Here is a 15,589-nt window from a genome sequence, read left to right on the forward strand (position 1 = left end):
ACTTTTTAAAAAATGTATTTAGCATAACTGAGGTTGGTATTCCAGAGAAATATAAGATATTATGTGACTAAAATCGTATCAAGGAGAAGAGATGAGGTTAGTTTACTCAGGGAAAGAAGGGCAATCCCAGCTTGCTGGATGGAAAGAGTCAAACCTCTTGTTTTCCAAGAAAACTGTGCTTGAAGAATCCAATCCCACCTCAAGCATCTTTTCCTTGAGTGAAAAAAATTGAAAAAACAAATAAATAACAACAACAAAAAACAAGAATTAGATAAGTCCTGGCTAGATCAAGGGGAGGGGGTGTAAGCCAGTGGAGGGAGGTTTCCCTGGATCCCCCCTTCATCTAGAGGAGTGTGGTAATATCACCCAGCCTGCTTGGAATGCTGGGCTGTTTTGAAGCCGGTTTGTTTTCATGGTTAGAACAACGTTTCCGTTTGTCTCTGCATCTAAGGCTATGCCAGCACTTTTTTTTTTTTTGGTGTTTATTATTTTTAGCAGTTTAAAAGCTCACCATAGAAAGCGGGCAGTAGTAGTGGCAGTAGTAGCAGGCAGGCCTGGCCGGGGTCTGGTGGAGTCTACGGAAGAGTCGGCTGGCACCGGAGCAGGGTCCTTTGAATGAAGCCTTTGTGTGTCCCTTTGCCTGCGGCCTCTGGCGCATTGTCTAGGCTTCTCGGTGCTGGTGTTGTCTGATGGTAACAGTACTGACATTACAGTCCTCGGTGCCCAAGCCCTCCCTGGGAGCCCCCAGTCTGGCTGCCTCTGCTCCCTAGCCCTCCTCCAGGGCTGTCGCCCTCTCAGCAGTAAACTGTTGATTTATGAACTGTCATGAAATGGGATCACGTAAGAACCTTGAGATTTGTGGTTCTTTAATGCAAAACCGCAATTATTAATATTTCCCATGCTGCTAACATTTACATTCATCATTTCCCCTTTCCCAAATGCAGCTTTTCAGTGGACCCCCAATCTCCACAACATGGAAAGGGACGAAGGTGCTGGGTAAGGATGAGAGGGCAGCCACGAGTCCCCCACCTTCGCTTCTTCCTCATCCCTCCCCCAGTCACACCATCATATGAAGTCCTCCACCCCGAAGAAAACCCCCAGGAGACCTCAGAAAACCCACATACCACACATCCCTGCAGGGTGGCCCCTCAATTTCAGACACAGAAGCAATAGGGGTTTCTCTGCATGCTCAAGCCATAAAGCATTAGACCCAAAGGGGCAATCTATGAATGTATTTTTATATGGGTCTAGAAAAGGTTTGGTCCATCTATAGCAACAGGAATTAGTGATCACCATTACCTCGGGAAGGAGGCACTGGCCAGGGGCCAGGAGTCTCAGGAAGTTGTCTGGAATGATGGGGTGCTCTGTACCTCTCTAGAGTGTGCCCCACATGACCCATGCCAAAAATCACCCATGCATTCAACACAAGGAATTGCAGTCCCATGAGCTAGAAAGATAAAGAGAAGAAGAACACAAACATTGAGGTAGGTCCTTAGTGAAGGGAGAGATCCCGGCCAGATGTTTGCACCTGAACAACTTCTTACCTTGGAGCCCTGGCCATCAGCACAGTTCCTGAGGCTTGGGGACACCCGCTGACCGTGCAGCACCTTCCTGGCCCATTATTTACCCACCTAAAGTAATGGTAACAGCTCTGTTTTTGAAAATGTTCACCTACTCCTTTGGATGCTTTTCAGTGACTATAAAATGCAAGATTGCATTCATCACAGCAGGCACTGGGGCCACAAAGCAGGCCTCTGTGTCATCTCTAAAATAACAGCTTGAGGAGCCCACCACTTGCTCTTGGCAACGGCCCCACCCTATGGCCTTCTGTGACATATCACCTTCTCTCAAGCCCCTTCCTCAGCCTGAAGCACTTCAGAGAGTTCTCCTTAAATCTCTGCATGCCTTTGTTTAGAGGGTGGGTGGAAGGTGACATGGAAATGTAGCTAAGGACTTAGACCAAGAAAGAGGCCTCCAGGCCGGCCTCAGGCGGACTGATGGGAAGCACCCAACAGTTTTGAAAAGGAAGTAAAGGGATCCATGAGACGGTCTCAGGGGGCCAGAGCAGGGAGGACAGGAGGGTGTGCTGAATGGCCTTTGAGGCCGTCATGCTTTTCTTTGGACTTTGGACAGGACAGACTTTCTGGGACTTGGGAGATTCCCAACCAAGGCCAAGACAATGAGTTTCCCCAAATGCATCCACAGGAACACAGATTTAGTTCAGTAATGAAGCTATGGTAAAACTGAATCATCTGTAAAACATTTTTTAAATAACCAGAACATGTTTTTAACCCACACATACCATGCTTTGAATGTACATGACGCAAATTTCCTAATCAAACCAAATTTAATTTAGCAAATTTTCTTCGAACCAGCTTAACGTGCATGGGAGCAGAAATGGAATTATGTAATGCACGAGTTGAAGTAGTGATTGTGTCCTTGTGATTCAAGTCATTAAAAGTCAACTTAGGGGCTGGAGAGATGGCTCAGCGGCTAAGAGCACTGACTTAACCAGCTCTTCCAGAGGTCCTGAGTTCAATTCCCAGCAACTACATGGTGGCTCACAACCATCTGTAATGGAATCTGATGCCCTCTTCTGGTGTGTCTGAAGACAGCAACAGTGTACTCATAAAAATAAATTAAAAAAAAAAAAAGTCAACTTAGCCAAATGGAAAAGGCCTATCTTCTTCACTCTAGTGAGAGGGAATATTATCTTCCTAGAACCAGGATTTTGGACATGCTCCACACACAAATCAGACCTCTACCCTTTACCAGTGCAACATGTGATTTTAGTTTTCCATGAAATGAGAATAAGGGTACAATGTCAATACTGACATGTAGTCTATAGATATTTTCTCCATTGGTTTTATTTTTACAATTTAAATGATACACCTATTATAACCAAACTTGGCCACCTAATATAACTCAGCCAAGTGTAGTGCCTTATACCTGTAATCTTAGCATTTGGGAGGATGGATCAGAAAAAAAATCTCCATGAATTCAAGGCCAACCTGGGCTATATAGTCAGTTTGAGGTCAGCTTAGATTAAATAGTAAGTCCCTGTCTCAAAAAGAAAATGTGTGTGTGTGTGTGTGTGTGTGTGTGCGCACATATGCATGTGTGTGTGCAAATGTGCGAATATGAAAGCACATTGTATGTGTATATATGTATGCATAGATAGATAGATAGGTCGGCAGATAGATAGATAGATAGATAGATAGATAGATAGATAGATAGATAGATAGAGTTCTAGGAAGATTGGGAAGATGGTATGGTAAAATAGTAAACAGTTTCCTATAAAAGCATGAAGACCTGAGTTCTTCATAAAATGCTAGGCAGACTGTCTTGTGCTTTAGTCAGTTTCCTGGGGAGAGAGAGAGACACTGCTGGGTCTTCAGGACTCAATAACCTGTCGGTCTGGATCTCAGAGAGAGCCTGTCTCAAAGAACAAGGTGTGTGGCTCCTGAGAAATGATACAGAAGGTTGACCTCTGGCCTCTACACACATGAGTGTGCACGAATGCCCACCCTCTTGCATATTTATATGACCAGATTCACAGAAGCTGAGAGTACAGTGCTTGTTGCGACACTCTGAGGAAGTAGTCATGGCAACATTCTATCAAAAGATATAAAGTGTATGAAAATTATATCGATGGATAAAAGCTTCTGTTCCCCAGATGAATCAGTGTCAGCATCTGCAATACAGCACTACACTATTCTTTTGCAGTTCCCAAAACCACCTTGTGCACTTAACAAGAGGAGGGATTTTAAATTAAGTGTTAAGATCAAGACCACAGTAAAAATTAAATTAAAAGGTAATGAAAGTTGAAACAGAAATTATAAAATGTAAGAAGGACTGCTGTTCTGGAAAAGCACCCAGGACTGGCGCAGGTTGCCAGCAGGCCTGTGCTTGGATGACGTCTCTTGCAAGGGCTTTGAACAGGCGAGGGTCCTGTTCAGTCTTTCCTCTTCTGCTTTCCTCTGACTGCTTTCTCTAGTGTTGCTATTGAGCTAGAAACAACCAAAAGCATCTTCACAGGACAAGATGCCACCTCATGCTCATGCTGCTTGTCGCCTGTTTCCAGACCAGGAGACAGAGGGTGGCAAGCAGCCATGCCTGGAGACCTCACTGTCCCAGTGACAGAGTGGGACTTGACTAGGCCTTCCGATCTGAAACGATCAATGTATCCTGTCAGCGAATAGCTTTGTAAATAGCTAAATTTGTGAGGAGAATTTAGAGACTGCCATAAAGAAACCGTAAGAAACTATGGCTTGAACACAAGGTGTGTTTTCTAGCAGGAGGCTCGCTCCCTGTTCATCAGAGGCTTAGATTCTTTCTGCATTTCTTAGTGTTGGCTGCTTCCTCCAGACTTCTTGGTTGAAGATTCCTGCTGGAGCTCTACTCTTCACGTAGGAATTCTAGAAAACAGGATTGTGGGGCTAAAAGGCACCATGTTTTTCCACTAAATGGTCTTACCAGAATTCCACCCCTACAACTGCCTTCCACTGACTCCTAGCTACAAGGCAACCAGCAGGCATAGCTGGGCACCTCCCCATCTTGAAGCAGTGTAGAAGCTGGGCCTGAAGAAGCATCCAGGCCCACGAGCCTGGTCCCAATCAGACAGCTGATGGAGATTCTTCCATGGGAGCAGATGCAGTTCAAACCTTTGTTTGAAGAAAGTATACTCATCTGTCTTATCGTGCTGTGGCGCCTGTTCCTATGCATATGCATTTATATCTAGGGAAACCCTCCTAGATATAAGCTAAGCTTTTGTGAAGAGATCTAGATAAATAAAGGAACTTCCTGGTCTCCTTCTAAATCAGCAAGACTTCCATGACAGATTCCAGTTTATCAGTAGGACATGAATAATGCATAGTTAAGGAGGCACACGCACACCACACACGCAGAGCAGACTTTCACAGATCTGTGCCAGCAGATTAAGTTTTCAAACACCAGTATCTATAAGAGTCACCTGAAAAGTGGAAAGTGGGCAAATGCATAGGCCTTGGAGGGGGAAATGGGGGAGGGGCAGAGAGCGGCAAGGACTTGCCCACCTTGAGAAAACACACAAAAGGAAGTGGTAATGTTGGGATTGGAAGGGCCACTGTTTGTTCTTTCCCTTCTTCCCTGTCCCTCCTTCCTTCCCTTCCTTCATTCTCCTCCTCACACCTTGCCTCTTTCCTTCCTTCTCTCCCTCTCCCATGCCTCCTCCTTTTTTTTCTCCCTCCTTTCCACTGGGAGATACAGCTGCATGCATTTGGAAACTGTATCTTGTAAGATTTTCATTTGGTATCCTTCCAAATGACAAAGAATTTATTCCAAACCATCATGGCATCCTTTGCGGGAGGCAGGTGGTATCTTGCCATTGCGGATGACAGAATCAGGGCCCATCCTTGGTTCTGGCAGACCTGTGGAGCTAGAGGCCTCTTCATGAGCATTCAGGATTCTTTCTGCCCCGTAACACATGCCTCTCCCTGGTCAGCCCACTTCCCTTATGTATGAGACTCACGGGGCTCAGTAAAGACGGTCTGAGTCTGTCACTGCAAACGCTGTTGTCATTTTGCATTTAACACGTTTTGGCTCCTTTGCTTTACTTCATGTTATAAATTGGCTGTGATCATATCAACTTGGATGTGTGATTATAATTCCTCTCAGTTGCGTTTTGAAAGGTGAGTGTTATCCTGTCTGCCCACCTACTGTTGGCAAGCAGCGGGCTGTATCCAGTGCCTGCAGCTCCAGATGTCTCTGAGGCGCTTGCTGAGGCAGAGGCTCTGTAATAGCCTAGACCGTGTCTCTAATTAAAGATAAATGCTGTATGCTTGTATAGTAAAAGTATGAAGGCATACGTGTGAAAAACACCAACTGTAAGCCCGTGGTTAGCGTGGAGAGAGGGGAGAGAGGAAAGAGGGGTCATTAGTGGTTTGCTACACATTACCCCTCATTGGGAGATGAAGCACATGTGGGCAGGTCTGTGTGTGTGATGACATCTTGTCTTCTTTTAAAGCTGACTTACAATTTAAGTGCCCTTCTTAAGGGCAGCATTATTTGAGTCCTTGGAATGAAGTCATCACTTTCAATTTTGAACACTCTATGTGTTTGTTAGAATTGTCTACAAGGCTTCTTGACACAGTGTCCTGGGTTCCAAACATCGTTTGCTATTCAACTGGTTGTCGGGCCATCTAGGAACCTACATCCTAGCAAGTTTCCTGTGATATAGATATTGATGATCTAAAGACACACCTTTGGGGCAGTGATGTGTGAGAGTCGGCCTGGCTGGTTATCCACTGTCATTAGTTATATCAGTGTATGCTTCAGAACTCAGTATGTGGTTCAGCTCTGGAACTAACCAGTGTCTAACCATGGAATAATTAAGACACTGCCTGCTAGAAGGAAGTCAGGACCACTCTGTGCGGCTGAACTGGTGGTGTTTCTAGAGCCCACTTGAGCATAGAAACAGTAGTCAAAGAGACAGACCAGTGTTTGCAGAGTCTCATAGTGTTGCTTTGGTATAAATGTCTGTGATAAAGTGTTTTTAATCTGTTTCCAGAAATAACAACTCTGAGACTCGTATATACTTACAAATACCTAGGCCATATAGCTAGGCATGTTCTCTGATTAGCTCATAAGTTAATAACCCATTTTTTTTCTAATCTAAGTTCTGCCACCAGGCTGGTTACCTCTCCTCAGGTTCCATACATCTGTCCTCATTCAGTTGCTCAGGGTCAACCTTGCTGTGCCTCTCTCTAGCCCAGCACCCTTGCTTCCTACTGGAACACCCACCTTCTCTTTCCCACCTCATCTATAGCTTCTAGACCAACATAAAAGATCCCTTCTACAAATAAGAAGTATGCCCAGGGAGATTGTCAGGACCCTCAAACACAGACTATAACCAGGGCAGGAAATAAAGCAAGGCTTCCTGAAGGGTGGCAGACCTCATGGAGTTTGGAAAGGTAAAGTTATGTAGGGAGTGCGAAGTGAAGTGACCACAGACAGAAGAAACAGCACACGCAGAAGTTCACAGAAGGATTTATACTGCAGTAGTTATAGACACTGTAAGGAACTCAGCGTGTTCACCAACACCGCCATTGTGAACATCTGTTTAAGATTATCGAAATGGACCTGATGGCAGGGAGGACCGTTATAAATGTTAGGCAGATAGGGCTGGCCAGATAGGGAAGGGCACAGCTGCTCACCCCCAGCACCCACATAGCAAGCAGTTCACAAGGCTGTTAACACCAGTTCCAGGGGATCTGATGCACTCTTGTGTCTCCTGTGACACTACACACATGTGGTACACAGACATGGACTCAGGCACACACATACATACACATACATAAAATCAGTAAATAATATTTTAAAGAAAGAAAGAAAAATTAGACACAGCAGTGGTTTGTTTCAGTTTTATATTTCATCACGAGTTCTGTGAGTGGGACATGTCATGCATGGGTTGGAGATGAAAGTAGCCACAGTGGGCCAGATTGGTAGCTATGCATTAGCCTCTGTATAAAATAGCACATGCTGAATTCAGGCAGTTTCATTGAGACTGGAGGGAGTGGAAGGAACTCGGAGTCTGCAGGGAAATCAGAGTTGTGGGGCCACAGGGTCAGTATACTGTAGAAAGCAAGAGAGACTTCCACGGGGAGACGTCCTGTGCACCTTCCCTACCGCTCAGAAGGCGACACAACATACTTCTCGAAGGCCAAGGAGCGACTGCATTTAGCAGATCAAACATGATTCCTTAAATGTGGATTTGAAGAACTTTTTCTGATCTTATTCATTATATTTTTTGTACCATTTTCCTGGTTTTGGCCTAGCATTGGCCATCTGTTCTCTCTGACGGACAGGTACCTCGTAACCCCTGCCCAGCCCTTCCCTCAGCCCTTAGCAGCCAGTTGATGTCCTGTCATCAAGGCTCACCTGAGCATACCATTTAACTTATACTTCGTGGCATTTCTGCTGTGAGATAAAACACCATACCCAAAAGCAATTTATGGAAAAAAGAGTATCTTGGATTAAAGTTGCAAAGCGTAAGTGTCTATATCGTGGGAGGGCGGCATAGTGGGCGGCAGGCGTGTGGGAGGAGCTGGACGCTGAGGCTCACATCCTTAACCACCTGCAGGAAGCAGGAAGTGAACTGAGAAGGGTCAAACTCAAAGCCCACCCCCAGCATCATACTTCTCCACCAACGCTGCATCACATAAACCTCCCCCAAAGAGTCCCGCCAGGTAGAGCCCACAGAGGACCTTGTTTATTTCAGCAGTACAGCCCCATCAAACACAGCCTTTCTCTGCCCTCCCTGCCCTTTCTGCTAGTCTTCCATATTTACCACAATACTTTGAACCCTTTTGTGTGTGAGGTATTTATTCTGTTATTGGTGTTGTTGTTGTTGTTGTTCCCGTTGTTCGTTGATTTGTCTTAACTTGATTTGAAATAAGGGCTTTCTGTGTTTCCCAAGCTGGTCTGGAACACCTGGACTCAAGCGACCCTCTGACCCCGTTGCCCATGTAGCAGGGACAGGCAGCTGCCACCGTGCCAGATTAGCTCGCAGACTCCATAGAGTAAGCTGTCCTCCCCTTGCCAGTGGGCACAAGGAGCCAGAACCGGTTTCTTTACGTCCTGAGTGCCTAGAAGCATTCTGGTTCCCTCTGTGACCTTCTGCCTTGTGTTGACAGACGCTCCCTCATCTAGAGAGCCCTTCGTCACTATTTTGCTATTGTTTTAATAAATGTTTCCTTAAAATACTCTCCTTAAATACTTTCTTCAAAATGCCTCATTTTCTAGAAATTGTATCTCACACTCACACAAGAGTAGCAAGAGCAGCTGGTGAGAACTTGTCTAGGCTGCTTTCGTTTCCTGTAACAGGCATTGAAAGCTTTTGGCTTTAATACAAGCCCGCAGTATCATAGCACAATGTGGCTGAACTTGAGGCAACGTCTAAATTTGCTCCTTAGCAGTGGGGGAATGAGTGAAATCCTGTAGCGTTTACCTGGATGGAATAAAAATTAGTTTATCAAAAACATGCTCATCTCTCTCATAAAATATCTAATTATTTAGTTATGTGAAATATACATTTTAATTGTAGTCAATGATGTTGTGTGGACCTTGTCACTGGCAACCGTCTGCACAGACCACACTAATGTTTCTACAGCTTTTTCTAGAAATGTAAGGGGTCCATACAAAAACCAGGCATTTCTGCTTTTCAATAAATTTCCTGCTACCAACAAGTAGAGGAGCTAGCCATCATCTCCCTGAGAGAAGACCTATCATCAATCTAATCAATAAGGTTTCCTCTATGCAAAGTTCTATGCTTTGCCAGTAGGAAGCACCATCGATTACACTTCCCTGAGGAAACACAACATATGTGATCCACAATACATACAGCCTGAAAAAAAAAATAAGACTCTCCTAATTGTTGTCAGTTGTATTTCCAGAAAACCCAAAGGAAAGAGAAATGATGGTGGCTTCGGACATCTGGCCATTTTGATGGTGAGGATAGAATTGTGATAAGCAAGATGACTTCCTGCCCAGGTGGGAAGGGATGTTTCTAGTATTTCCAGCAGCAGCAGCAGCAGCAGGTTCAGGATGTGTTGACGTGTCGTCGTTAATGTTGCAACTCCTGGTTCATCCCCAGACTGCTGCTGTATCAACGGCTTATTAATACATGTCTAAAATTTTTTCACCTTTACGTTACACCTTAACACAGTATTATAGCCTCAAAGTCGGAATTGCTCAGGGCAAAAATCCAGCAAGGATAGCAATATGTAAGTAGTCAAAATGCAAAAGCTAGCAAGTACCCTAATCTGTTAAAAGTATTAACTGTTAGCCAAGGGTGGGCTGATTGCTTTCCTCCCTGGAAGGTTTGGCAGACGCCCTGTTAGCAGTAGCCTCGCTGAGATGTGTGTGACGGCTCTTCACAGTGTAGGCCTTCACAGGATGGATCAATTCTGCTGTAAACACAGCCAGTTGTCTGTCTGCCCCTCCCCTGTGTGTTCTCACCTCTCACAGCCAACTGACAGTACCTGCCATGGTGTTAGGTGTACAGCGTGCACGTAGCACTATCCACATGGTATATAAAATTGCATAAAGTGTCATTTTGACCTCCAGGTAGAACATATCAAAGTCAGGGCTGATTAAATCGCAATGCCGTATTTACAAGGAGTTGAACAATCGCAGCAAATCCACAATGGCAGACATACCAACTTGGGAATTGAAAAATTGAAAAACACCTCAGGGAATGGAATGGTCTATAAACTTTTCGTGTTCTTCATGAATATGGCTGTTTCTTACTTATCAGTATTGAAAGCAACCTGTCCTACTTTGAGCAAACCTTACACAGTAGCACGAATGTTTACAGAACAAATAAATGGAGTGGAAAATATTTATTTAACCAAATCTTTCCATTCAAAACAGCTGCTTTGAGAAATCAGTCACAGAATCAGCTTAAGATGCCTTGACCACTCAGTGCTACCCAAGGCCTAGCTGAGGCACACAGGGCCTCGTTTGTACAAATGCTAGGGGGAAAGCGGAGGTGCACAGGGCCTCACAGACGGTGGAAAGAAAGTCACTATGCACTTTTGAGAGAACTGGGAGATGGTGAGTTGCAATGAGTGGCAGAATCATTAGGAATCAACCCCAGAGTGTAGCTCTAAACCCTTCCGGTTAGATGTATTGCTAAGGCTCTGAAGTCCGCCATCAGTCATCCTCAGAGGAACCTCTCCTGCATACCTGCTACTAGTTTTTCTGGAGACTTGACAGAGCTGTAGACTGCCCTAGGCCTTGCCATCCGGGAATTTAGAACCTACACTTAGAGCAAGATCCTGGAGGGATATCATTACTGTGCAGTCACATTAGGGCTGCCTGAGTCAACACTCCAATGCCTCTGCCTCCCGTCTGTCTACGTTGTATGGCTGTTGTTGTTGTTGTTACTGTACAGTCTCCTGTCTGGTTTCAGTGTGTGTAGGGGCTGACATTTTGAGAGATAGACAACACCAGTTCTCAAGCAGAGAGAAAAACATCTGGAACATTTGATTAGGAGCTAAGTTAACGGGAGCCACTGAGGGAGCTGCCACGGTGACCCTGTCTGAGGGCCACATAAAGCCTCTCCAGTGATGTCATCTTATAGAAACCCAGACGCCAGTGGGCCCCTTTTAAAACCTCAGGGAGAGTAAAGATGGAGTGCACAGGCAACAGGGAACAAGAAAGTAGCACGCAGGCAACTTCAGTCAAGGCCAGCCTGGAACTCCACTGTGTAATACACTTGGAGTTTCTGTTGCAGTGAGAAGCAGGGTTGCCAAAGGCTTTGGTCTTTTCTCAGAAAGGTTAGACACAGGGCTGGATAAGGAAAAATGAGCTTGAGGCTAAGCTCACATACTGCTCAGATGCAGTAAACACCAGCTCCTCTGACAAGAACGACGTCAGTGGGGCATTCTGATGGAAGAGAAAATAACGTCCACAGTCATAATTAAGTTCACAGGCAACCGTCCCTGTAGCCATCAGCTTGCCACTCAAAATAAATGGCTGAAGAAAAATTGCCACACCTCAGAGCTAGAGAGCCAAAGTAAAAAGCTGGTGGCCAGAGGAGCAAGAGGGGCAAGATTTTGCCCCCTTGGTGACCCGAGGAGCATTATAGAACAGTCACGGAAGCCGAGCCTGACCCAAGCAAGCGCAGCTCACTCTTCCTTGTCTGGAACGTGTAGATTAGAGTCAGAAACGACAAAATAAAGCCATTCAACTCTACCACTTTTCTCAGGAGCTTTAAGAAATCTGGCAGTTTCCACCTGAACTGACCGTTAAACTTGTGCTTCTGGCCTGGTCTCCTGGCTGAGTGATTACGGACAGCAAGTGCCTCCCCGAGACAATTTTGTCAGTGGAATTTCCAGCATTCCTCTCTGCCTTCCGACGGTAGTAGCTTTCTGTTTGTTAGCAGTTTTATTTCTTACCGACTTGTGCGGTTTATTTTCTGGACGAGAAACTGTAATCCAGTATTATCTGCTGAATATGATGCTGTAATCCAGCATTGTCTGCTGAATATGACACAAACTTGTCACATATGTAATGTTGAATTTTCTGTAACTACATTAAAAAGAAAAGATCAAGTGAAGGCCATGTTGATGCTATAGTTTTGAGGCCAAAGAGATGGCTTTGGGTCTGAGTCCCTGCCGCACAGGTGTGAGGACCTGCGTTCAGATTCCACGTGAAGGTCCAGATGTGCTCGTGCAGGCTTGTAACCAAGCACTGTCGGGAGAACTGACACAGTGTGCTGGGTGCTTCAAGTAATAAATGCAAGGAATATTTTACAATTTTAGTCCACTAACCATGGACCCACGTGCCAAACTCATCTTTCATGTTCTCTTTGAGGTTCCCTCCCTAGGGCTTTTTAGAATGCGAGAGAGAGGCTGGTGTGAGGCTCCCTCTGGACAGCTTAGCAATGGACACCTCCAAGCATGTGGTGTTAGATCACGGGCACCCTGATCCTTACGCCTGTGCGGTGAGATGGGGCCCGGGGACTTTCCCTAGGCAGCACCCCTTGATTTGGCGTGGTTCACACACCAGACACTGTCTCTTTCTTTCACTAGTGACCACCTCCAGTCCACACATTCTCTAGAAGCTACACCCATAGCTCAGTCCTCATGGGGAGCAGAGCTGGAGGGGAGGATACAGGATGGGGCAGGGGATGAGGAGTCCCATGCTCTCACCCAGTGACTCCTATTCTGCCTTCACAATCCAATTGCTGAGACCTGCACAGAGGAGAAAGAAACCAAGGAGGCAGCCATGCAGTCCACTTGCAGCTTTGACCGAGGAGGTCATAGCGGCAAACCCAAGTACTGCTCAGACAGGACAGATAGTGAGAGAATAGAATTTTAAGACTGGGGGATTTGGGTTTTTAAGTGCAAGTATACCTGTTTAAATGCTGATGTCACTATCTTATTTGACACTAATATTAATATCTAATACTCGCTGCTACAAACACCAGTTAGATCGCTGATTCTGAATTCTAATTCGCTGTAGATGGGTTACACAGAATAGCCTGGAGTCTTCTATCAAACCCTCCATGACTATCCTCACCATGGAAATGGCTACAGGCACTGCATTGGGGTCACATGAAGGGAGGGCCGGGGTACTGTTGGTCTTCAGGACCTTCTGTGGAATGTATAGTCCCAGAGCCAAGGATTTGTCAGCCTTTTGCAGGCTCAGTTCAGGCAAACTGAGCTGCTGGGAGACTGTGCTTTCAGTGACTGTATTATGCCCTGAAGATAGCAGTTTTGCATCCTCTTCCCTTCCTTTCTACTGCAACATTCTGTGAGCCAAAGAGGGGGTGGTACAGATGTTCTGCTTAGGCCAAAGTGCTCAAGTGTCACTAATGTCCAGCCTGAAGCAAGCCTGAGTGTCTGTATTCGCTGCCGTTCATTGCCTCTGATTGAGGCTGAATGCAGCATTTGTCTCTGGGCACGTGTATTTGTGTGTAAGTATTTAGAAGACAATACGATGCTATGTCCATTAGGCAAACGATGGTAGTAGGCTCCCCCCCCCAGGCTCTATGATCTCCCCGGCAATGGTCCTTTGACGGTGCTAACAGTAACAGGAATGTAGTCCCTCCTATAGAGTAGACCTCAAATGCAGTCCAACAATAGTTGGTTACCCCATATCTCCCATGCACCAGTGTGGACATCTTACCTGGCAAGTTGGCATTGTAGTTCTTGGTTTACTGATGGCTCCTGATGCCATTTCTCCCCCAGCAGCCCACATAGCGCCTTCCAGCACTGTGAATGGTAGCCAGCAGGGGTAATCTTTGGCTCAGTTCCAGCCTGATTTCTTTATATCTTGCAACCAAGGCATGTGGTGCTTGTATCTTCAGTAACTGAGTCTTACCACCTGGTGCTTGTGGGTCACTCACCGAGAGGACTGCCAAGGCCCTGTATCGTCTTGAGGGCTTATGGGCCTCCCTGGCCAATGATGGAGGTGCCCCACACCAGGTGCTGTGACTTTTGTTTGACGAACAGTGTCTTCTAGGGGTAGGATCCTCTAGCCATTCGGAAGATCTCCCTTCTAACTCAATTTTTTAAACTTACGTTTTAATTAGCTTGCAGAGTACTGTTTCCATATGTGCTTCCCACAGTCCTGGCTTCAGTTAACCCTCTCCTCTCCTACCCCCAAGCCCCACCCCAGTCAAAAACCTATCACCCCAGTGTTCCTCCTCTCTCTTAATATCACCCATGTGGTGCTACCATCTCCCCTCTCTTATGGCGCGTCCTCTCACCAGTGACCTATTTCTAGCTTCTTGCCCTCCACAAGCACTCCTAAGTTAAACACTCGGTTCTAGAGTTTCAGTGCCATGATTCACTACGAGAAAGAACGCTTAGAGTTCGTCTTTCTGGATCTCTGTTACCTCACTCAGTAATAATGTTTTCCAGTTCTCACCATTGACCAGAAAGTTTCCATCTTCCTTCCTTCCCCCCCCCTCTCTCTTATATTTTTTTAGATCTGAAAATTTCACTTCCACCATAAAAGCATAGATGTGCCACATTTTTATTATCTCTTCATCAGCTTGATGGACATCTAGGCTGAATCCTTTTCCTAGCAGGTGTGAATCAAGTGGCAATGAATATGGGTGAGAGAGTATGACTGTAATAGAGGAGCGTGCCTAGGCCATTGGGTATATGTTTAGGGTTTACATAGCTGGGTCTTACGCTCCATCTATTTGCTACCATCGTGAGGACCCTCTACAGTGACCTCCATACTGGCCGTGCCCGTCCACATCCCACCAATAATGAACAAAGCTCCTTCCCACAACCTCATCTGGATTGGCTGCCATTTTATTTTATTTTTTTAATAATAGCTATTCTAACTGAGGTGAGATGGAATCTCAAAGTAGTTTTAATTTGCATTTCTATTAATGATGTTAAATGCTTTGTAAAGTGTTCATTAGCCATTCATAGTTCTTACTTTGAGAAATCTCTATTCAGTTCCAACCCCTTTTTTATTGAGTTGTATATAGTCTTGATGTTTTGGAGTTGATTTAGGTTCTTTGGGTATTCTAGATATTAATCTTCTGTCAGAAGTATAACTGATAAATACTTATGAATTCTGTAGGCTGCCTCTTCACCTAATTGATAGTTTCCTTTCTAAGCAAAGTGGTTTTGCAAAGCTCCAATTCCACCAATAATGTGTGGGAGTTCTGTGTGTTCCCTCTCCTCTCCAGCACTGGGTAATGCCAGTCTCCTTAATTCATCTTTACAGTGGGTGGATAGTGGTAGCCCATTATGACTTTGAAGTACAATGGGTACATCACACGTACAGGTCACACAGCATCTTTTAAGCTGTTGGCTTGTGCTACTACCACATACGCAGTATAAACACTGAGCTCTTTGAGGCATCCATCTGCCTCTGTGTAACACAAAGTGTGTAGTGCCAATCATTTTAGCTTTAGCAAATGTGGACCTCTCAGCCTAGGGGTTCATCATATCCAGGTGATGGTCCTGATAACACGTGCAGGGAAGAGCTACAATTTCTCCCACAGGAGCCTCACAGCCAGAGTATATACAGACAGGAATTTGTGCCTGTAACACTGTCCACTGAAGGCTGACTGAGC

The 15,589-nt window shown here is 45.4% G+C and overlaps 1 protein-coding gene across 4 annotated transcripts in view; it reads left to right on the plus strand.

The window, feature by feature from the left end:
• The window catches only part of Thrb (thyroid hormone receptor beta), a 337,372-nt gene that overhangs the window by 149,031 nt on the left and 172,752 nt on the right, over nt 1–15,589 (plus strand). The window lies entirely within an intron of this gene.

The sequence above is a fragment of the Apodemus sylvaticus genome, chromosome 8 (genome assembly GCF_947179515.1).
Source record: "Apodemus sylvaticus chromosome 8, mApoSyl1.1, whole genome shotgun sequence".
NCBI lineage: Eukaryota > Metazoa > Chordata > Mammalia > Rodentia > Muridae > Apodemus > Apodemus sylvaticus.